Genomic DNA, 8,656 nt, shown 5'->3' on the forward strand with positions numbered 1-8,656 from the left:
TGTATATCTTTGCCATGTGGTCCCCATAGGCAGTTCATGCATGGAGGTTTGCTTTATTCCGGGCTGACCAGAGCACATTTCTCTGATTTTCTCTTCTGTGACCAGCCAGGAAAACTCTTTTATCAAGACAGGTTTACCCAGGATTTAACTTCCTGATCCTAAGGTCAAAGATCTTAGAACTTGATTAAATCTCAATAATCCCTTTGTTTCAGTTCACAAACTGATCTTTAATTGAATCACTAGGAGAAAGATGAGTATAGCAGAGGACTGGAATCTTGGGAACTTCATGGACTTCTGCTTACCAAGTGATCTAGAAAGAAAAGGAAAAAAAATTTTTTTTCTAATGCTGCACATCTACAGTATAGAGTGAGCTTATTCTGACTGATGCAAGTTACAGTCCAGGTGTAAGTTGCCTCTCAGTAGAGTTGTGGGCCAAGATAATTTCCTCCCTAATGGTCTTACCCATTTCCTTTCCACTGATGGCAAGTTTTATGCAGAAAACTTTATGTACAATGAAAATAGGGTCTTGAAAACCACTGAAGTTGATATGCAATTTGTAGATATCTTAGCTGGCCCATTTTTTTTTAAATAAACCTCATTATTGAAGTCTTACATTGATATAGAAAAGCAACAAGATCATAAGTGCATATATGCCATCAAATTATCCAAAAGAGAACATACCCACAAAACCACAGTCAGCTCAAGAATTGAAAAATTGCCAGCATCTGAAGTGTTCCCCAAGGTCTCTTATCAGGCTCTATGACCTCCTTCCCCTCCAAATTAACTACTTCTTTATCATTAGAAGCTCACAATAGGTAACATTTTGTGTCTGTCTTCTTTCATTCAACATTATTTTTGTGAGTTTCTATTGTAAGAATGTGTCACAGTGAATTTATCCATTCTCTTGTTGATGAATCTTTGGGTTGATTCTAATTGTTGACTACAAATAATGGCTTCATGTGCGATACACACCTGCCTATTGCACGCACTTCAAAAGATAGAACTGGTTGGTCACGGAGCACGCATGGGAGTCAGGTTAGCACTCACTCCGGAAGAGAATCTCCATCCTTAACTGGTTGTAATGTCTCTAGTTTGGAGACTCTCCCTTTACTATCTCCACAGAATAAGCTTTCACTTTACCAGAGAGGGGAAACTCAGTCACCCAGCCTGTTGGAGTGAAGGACATCATCTGATCTGGTTATTTCTTAGCAATTCATTCTCCTTATTTTAGCCAAGCCACCTCTCTTCATCCTATTCCAGAGTTACCTAGTGCTGTCAACTCCACAACTTTTGAGATCTGACCATATAAATCAGATTGGTTTTCAGCTTTCTCTGCTACCAGTTTTAAATTTACCTTCCTTGCGTCCGCTGCCTTTTCCATCTTTCTTGTTTTCAAAAGGTTGATACTGTCTTGTTCTCATTTCTTCATCCCTTTGGGGTGTATACCTTTAAAATAAAACCCATTGTCTTTTGTTTTGGGGAATTGGGAAAACACAAGAGAAGAAAATATGTTTTCAATCCAGTCTATCTGGTAAGGTAACTTTATTTAGGTGTTCAATGTTCCTCCCAGAGTAATAGAAGTTCCTTTGTATGATGTGAAATGGCTCATGGCTTCATAAAATGAGATTCTAGTGTTCCTCCTGGGGTTTGGAATTTGTTTTGTTTCTGTTTTCTCTGTCATTGCTTTAGAAGCACTTGTGCCTTTTGAGCTTGCTTGTAAAGTGTCATGAGGAAATATACCATCTGCAACACCGAGTCTAATATCACATAACCGTATGATGACAGAACCAAGATATTGATGAGCTGTGACTTCCACAGTAATGAGTTTGTTCTTGAAATGTTCTGCAATTATTTAGATATTTTGTTTCTGTTTTCTTTCAGTAGTTGGAGCAATGATATAGCTTAGATAGCAATATAAACTGTTTGGCTGGATAGATTTGGGTTCATTGGTGTGATTAACAATATCATCCGAATGATGGCTTCATACAAGTAAGGGGTGTTGGGGAAGAAGGAACCCTAAAAATTGTGTCAGTTCTTCCATGTTTGGAGGCATAGTTACTTTGAAGCAAAAATAAAATTTTCAAATTATTTTGGAAGTAATTACTTGAAGGACCTACATTAGTTATGACAATGTAAGGCCAATATGTACCTATCTTAGAGGAGGAAATAAGAGAACCATGTGTGGCCTCCTGAAAGTAGCCCTCTAAATACCACTTAAAATGGTAACCGGTCCCAAGAAGGATGCAGAAAAGTGTATCCAAGCATCAAGAAAATGCTTAGAAATAAAGGAATCAAGACCCCCTTTTCTTTTTTATTTCAGCATTGGAAAAAAAACTCCTCACTGTTCACTGTTCTGGAATGGCTCTGGTGGGAAAGGCTATCATAGACTTCAGAGGTGAAGCTGCCATGAATGAAGGTGCAGCCTGTGTCGTAACTTGGGCCCAGAGGCCCATGGCCTGGCCCTGCTTCTGGCACAGTAGGCAGATGGAGCTGACCCAGTTCCCTCAGGCATGTTGATTCCATTTTGGGATCAGTGGTTGAGTAGCTGAAGGAAAACTAAAGAGCCCAAGCAAATGGTTTTTCCAGCAGCCTCTGTGAGAATCAGGACACACCGAGGCTGCATTGACAGAGAGAATAATACTGTTTGGACCTTAGGCCTTGGAAACATCAAAGTGTTCAATAGGACACTGTGGGACAGGACCAGGCTGAAGGAGGGTCGCAGAGTCAATGACATGAATGGACCAGCCAGATGCTTCCGTTTGCTCTCTGCCTGTCACTCAGAGGCAGGATTAATTCTTTCCAAATAAGTAGATTTGTGGGGTTCTTGAATGGTTGACAATGGGAGAACATGAATGCTGAGTCCTTAAGAGAGCAGCCTCATCCTTTCTATTAATGAGTGTGTGTGAATTCCTAAACAGTTAATAGGAAAACTAAGAGATATGATTATAGTTTCAGCTGGTAAAACAGGTGCTACCATTTTTTATTACTGAGCCCCACCTTCCTGTCACGTATTGGTATTGTGCTATTAGTTGATGTTGGAAATGACAGTACTCCCACGACAGGATTGTTCATAGCATTAAGTCAAGAATATAAATGTTTAACACATAGTGAATGCTAAATAAATCATTGCTGCTGCTGCCTCCAAAGTTCTTTGTGGTAGCTACAAAGTGCTTGTAACACTGGGGTACAGAAAAATCTATGTTATTGGTTCTGTGATATTAAGCAATTCACAGTCATCTTTCTGGACTTGATTTCTTGGTCTTTTAAATATAGACACCACAGTGATCTCACCAAGGGTGTCGCAAGAAGAAAACAAGATAAGGTATATTGCAACCATCTAAAATATTAAGAGTGGTGCAAATGGAAGCTCTTCTTATTTTTAGTATCAATCCAAGGAAATGGAAAATCTGCTTCATTAACTAAACACAGTAGCTCATCCTGAATTTTGACCTCTGTGTGGAAATTTTTCCCAGGGAGCCTTCAAAGGAGTGAAAGATTTGAGGTGTATTTGTAGTCCTCATTTCTTTATTATTTTTTTTTTAAAGCAGAGACTGATGCAAGGCTTGGTCTCATGAACCATAAGATCATGACCTGAGCCAAAATCAAGAGTCAGACCCTTAACCAACACTGAGCCACCCAGGCACCCCTGTGCTTTTCATTTCTTGAGGAGCGTGTCATTTTCTGTCATTCTTCAAAAATGTTTGTTGGTATTTCCCCATCAGAAGATACAATAGTGGCCAAAAAAAAAATTGGTAAATACTGTTTAAGTTGCTTTGCCCTATGACTCTGACTAACTTTCTCCCTCCTGCCCTGAATGTACTCCTACATTTCAGCGCAAAAGTTCCTCTTCCTTGTTCAACACCAGGAAGAGTTTCACAGTCTGGGCAGGGAGGGAATAATTGCAATCAGCAGAAGAGAATAGGCAAAAGGCAACTGACAATGATTTAGTGACAATCAACCAAAGGAGAGCGGAAGAGTGAGAAAATATCCATGAGCGCCACTAACTTAATTCTTTGAGAGCACAGGAGTAGCTCCACATGTAAACCCTGCAAAAATTCCATAAGGCTGAGTACCATGGTATCTCCCTTTAAATCAAATTTCTAGGGGCGCCTGGGTGGCTCAGTCGGTTGGGCCTCCGACTTCGGCTCAGGTCAGATCTCATGCTTGTGGGTTCGAGCCCCGTGTCAGGCTCTGTGCTGACAGCCAGCTCAGAGCCTGGAGCCTGCTTCCAGTTGTGTCTCCTTCTCTCTCTGCCCCTCCCCCTCTCATGCTCTGTCTCTCTCTGTATCAAAAATAAATAAAACATTTAAAAAATTTAAAAAAAATCAAATTCCTATAAGTGAGAAGGTGAGTGAATTTCCCATAGGTGCTGAGTAAACTCCCACACCCCCGGCGGGGAGCTGTGTACCCACTCAGAATGCCCGGGGCTGCAAGGGGCAGCCCTGCCCTGGGCCTCACCACAAGCCCCCATTCGGAATCTGGGGCACCACCACTGGGAGTCCCCTCAGGGTGCTGGGAGCACTGGTGCTCATGTGAGGAGGATGCCAGCTCCACACCTACTGCTCTCTCTATTCTGCTGATCATCTGTTTTCTTACGTGCTTACTGTCATTCTCTCCATTTGTTTTCCCTGGCATCAGAATGCATTCTGTTGCTGTTGTTTCTGCCATCGCAAATAATTCCCTGTGCTTCAGAACATCAGCTTCTGGAATACAGGCCTCCTTCCAGTCAGCCTCTGCCAGCTCGTGATTTGTGTCCTCCAGCGGTCCCTCTCCTCCCTTCCCTGCACCCGTCCCAAGTGCCTGGCAATTAGCGAGTCAGCACCGCGTCCTTCCTTCTTTTAGCTGCACTGCAATAAATGGAGACTTGTTAACAGCCGCTGAATTACCTTCCAGAGACAACCGCCGTTCTGCGTGGGTGCGCCGCTTTTACGGTGTCTACGTGATTTCCAAACACAGGGTCTTGTGTAAATCAGGCCTCGTTGTGAGTGGAATGGGCAATAATGAGAGGCACCAACACTAAACACAGATTTCCATCCAGCACATGTGGGAATTTGAGGAGTTGTTATTCTTGAACTATAGCACTGTGCTGTGAGATCTGTTTCATGTTTTATTCAAGAGTAAGTTTTATAATGTTTGTCATACGAGGGCAGAGAAGAATCATCCATCTACACGGAACTCTGAGTTACGGCAGACACAGGGGGAGGTGTAACAAGGTTTCAGTCTTCCTTATTCAGAGCATCCCTCCTGCTCCCAGTGCTGTGCCTCACGGACCTCAGCCTTCTTGTCATGTCTCACTGTAATGCAGGGCTTCTCAGCTTCAATGCTATTGCCATTTTATGCCAAAAATTTGTATTCTTATTTGTGACAATGCAACATGCCCCTTTGGGGCAAAATTTCCACTAATTGAGAACTACTGGCATAGCAGAAGACATAATGGGTAAAGGAGGGATGCTGAGGGCTTGTGTCCAAGTTCTCTCTCAAAGGCCCCTTGCCGTGCCTTCTAACTCTGATCTTTGATTCTGGAAAGCGTTGTGCTCTTACAGTCCAGAGCTGCCCAGGGCTGCTGGCAAGAGTTCTGGGGTGATGAAGCCAAAGCCATTTGTCTGATACTGAGTGAGCCACGAAGGCCAGTCAGTTCCGTGACCCCAGACTGTGCCTGTGATCCCAACCAGCTGTAGTTTAGAAAACTTCTTTCAGAGGACTCAAACTCTTCTTTCTACCTTGCTCCTCCTCCAACCTTTCACCACCCAACTATTGTTAGAAAGATCTCAGGTACCCTCCCAGAGTCTCTGTGTGAGTATATGATCAAACGTGAGAAGACATTTTTATTTCTCATCTATTTACCCCAGAAAGGGCATATTCTGCTGACCCTTTCTTCCATATCAATGAATCGGAGACCTCTTTTCATATCAGTGTGTACAGCATGTTCTTTTTATTCTTCTTGGTAAACAGCTGCTTAGTGTTCCATCATGTAAATACATTATAATTCACTTAACCACTCTCTCACAGAAGGTTGTGCTATTGTAAGAAAGTGAAGGGTGTCTGGTGGCTCAATCAGTTAGGCATCCAACTTCAGCTCAGGTCATGATCTCACAGTTTGTGAGTTGGAGGCCGGCATTGGGCTCTGTGCTGACAGCTCAGAGCCTGCAGCCTGTTTCAGACTCTGTGTCTCTCACTCACATTCTGTCTCTCTCTCACACACAAAAATAAATAAATATTTTTAAAAAAATTTTAAGTGCTATAGTGGGAAATATGTATATAGATCAAGAAGTGGAATTGCTTTGTGCAATATAATATGCGTTTATAATTCAGAGAGATAGTGTAAAATTATTTTCCACAGGAGGTGTAATAACTTAAAGCCCCACCAACAGTACATGACAGCACCTATTTTTCGACAGTCAAACTGATAGAGTGCCTCCACTTTGGAATTTTACTGATTGGTGGGAAACTGGGTTTCAGTGTAATTTTAATATGCATGCATTTTTTATTGATGGGGTAGTGTCTCCTTGTATGTCTGAATTATTTTAATATACTTCTCTGTGAACCACCTGTTCATTTCTTGCTCAGTTTTCTTTTGAGTTATTGGTGTTCTTTCTCCTGAATTTTTAGAAGCTCTTTATATGTTAGGGAAATTAGCCTTGTGTGATAGGAGTTGCAAATATTTTTCCAATAGTCAGTTGTGTTTTGATGTTGCTTACAGTATTTTTTCTTAAACAGACTTTTAAAATAAATTTGTATGCAGTCTAACAATTTTTCCTTAATGATATTTCATTTTGAGTTATAAAAAATTCTCCCACATTTTTCTTCTAATATTATTAAGATTTCCCCCTTTTTAACATTTAAGTTTTTGATCATGTGGAATTTATCCTGTTAGCTCAGTGTGAGTTACAGATACAACTTGGTGTATCCCAGAGGCTGACTCAGATGTTCAATATATTGTAATATCCATCGTTCCTACATTTATGTGGGATGGCACCTTTATCAGATACTAAATTCCTTCTTGTACTTGACTTTCTATGTATGTCTGGACTTTCTATTCTGTTCTTTTACTCTGTTTATTGATGTCATACTGCCTCACTGTTTCATACACACACACAAACATACACACACCCAGTGCTTTAATATTTGGTCAGTGCCTTATCATTGCTCTTTTTCTTTTTTTCCAGAATATATTGGCTGGTCTCTTGTCTATTTTTTAAGGGTATTTCCTTAAATCTTTAAAAAAAATTTTTTTCCTGTTTATTTATTTTGAAGGAGAGAAAGACAGAGAGTATGAGCAGGGAAGGGGCAGAGAGAGAGGGAGACATACAGAATCTGAAGCAAGCTCCAGGCTCCCAACTGTCAGCACAGAGCCCAACACGGAGCTGAGACTCATGATCTGCGAGATCATGACCTGAGCCGAAGTCGGACGCTTAACCGACTGAGCCACCGGGGCGTCCCTAAGGGCATTTATTTCAAAACAGAGCAAACAAATATAACTTTTCATGTTTCGATAGTGCCTCCAGGAGTGGTGGATTGGACTGGGGGTCAGGACTGTGGGCCACCGTCTCTTGCAGCTTGTCCAGTCCTGCAAGCTACTTCAAGATCACTAACTTTCCTTTCACAAAATCATCATGTATTTGTTCATAGGATTTGTGGGAGTAAATCCTATGAGGTAAAAAGAAAAGGAATGTAGGGAAAACCCTACTTTTTTATTTTACATAAACTTGGCCAATTTGAAAAGAATGCCAATCATATGGTGTATTAGGAGTACTAGGCTCATTCTTGAGTTATTGAATGTGGCCTGAGAATGTCAAGCATTTGCTTTTCAAATGTTTACCTTCAAGCAAAAGTACTCATTCCTCTGTTACTGCACTTTGTTCTTCTTTTTTCCTGTATTAATCTGTCTTGCTTGAATAAAAGAAAAGACACTAGATGATTCTTTTAGATCCTTGCTATTCTCAGGAAGGTCTCTAACCCATACCCATTTTCATGGAAAGGAAATAGATCAAGACCCATATATAAGTTGGTCCACCCACATCCACAGTTTCTTATAAAAGATCTTACCAGTCCCTTACCAACCTTCTGAAACCCATATTGTTGAGCTGGTCAGGCTCAATGTCTTCTGTGTGCATGCCGGAGCCTGACTGCAAATGTATGTGTTACTCCTTCAGGCCCATTTTGTCAAGCTGGTACAGAATGAGAGCTGGCATTCTGACTGATCAGCAATAGAACCCACACCTTGGCCAGAGAGCATAATCACACAATTACTAATGTGAGAAAATAAGTGTAGCTTAGGAAAAAGCAATAATTCCAATGACTCATTATGATGGCATCATTTACGTCTCTAAGTCCCAGACTTTTCCTGTATTTTTTATATACTGTGTTATTTGCCAATAAGCCTGTCCTTTCTTTTATAGGATTTAAATCAATAATTCATAAAACATGATCCTTACTTTGAAAGCCCAAGCTCATCCTGATTCATGGCAAGATCGATGTGGTTTCCTTCAAAAATTATATTTTGCCTGAATTAAAAGCTAAAAATAAACATTGATAATCATTATCGTTGAAAGACTTTGAAAATAGCAGCACAAATTAGTCCTTTGTGTGTCCAATTTCTCAGGATGTTTGAACAACAAAATTAGTGGAACGCATTGATTTCCTTTGTTTTGAAGAT

At 40.8% G+C, this 8,656-nt stretch overlaps 1 long non-coding RNA gene across 1 annotated transcript; it reads right to left on the reverse strand.

The window, feature by feature from the left end:
- Positions 1 to 232: 232 nt before the first annotated feature.
- LOC115279325 lies at positions 233 to 8,145 on the reverse strand. The gene is made up of 3 exons (XR_003903364.1): positions 8,062 to 8,145; positions 1,355 to 1,446; positions 233 to 310 (listed from the first exon to the last, which is right to left on the reverse strand). It is a non-coding gene; the product is annotated as an uncharacterized LOC115279325 (long non-coding RNA).
- Between the last annotated feature and the right edge of the window lie 511 nt (positions 8,146 to 8,656).

The sequence above is a fragment of the Suricata suricatta genome, chromosome 15 (assembly GCF_006229205.1).
Source record: "Suricata suricatta isolate VVHF042 chromosome 15, meerkat_22Aug2017_6uvM2_HiC, whole genome shotgun sequence".
NCBI classification, from domain to species: domain Eukaryota; kingdom Metazoa; phylum Chordata; class Mammalia; order Carnivora; family Herpestidae; genus Suricata; species Suricata suricatta.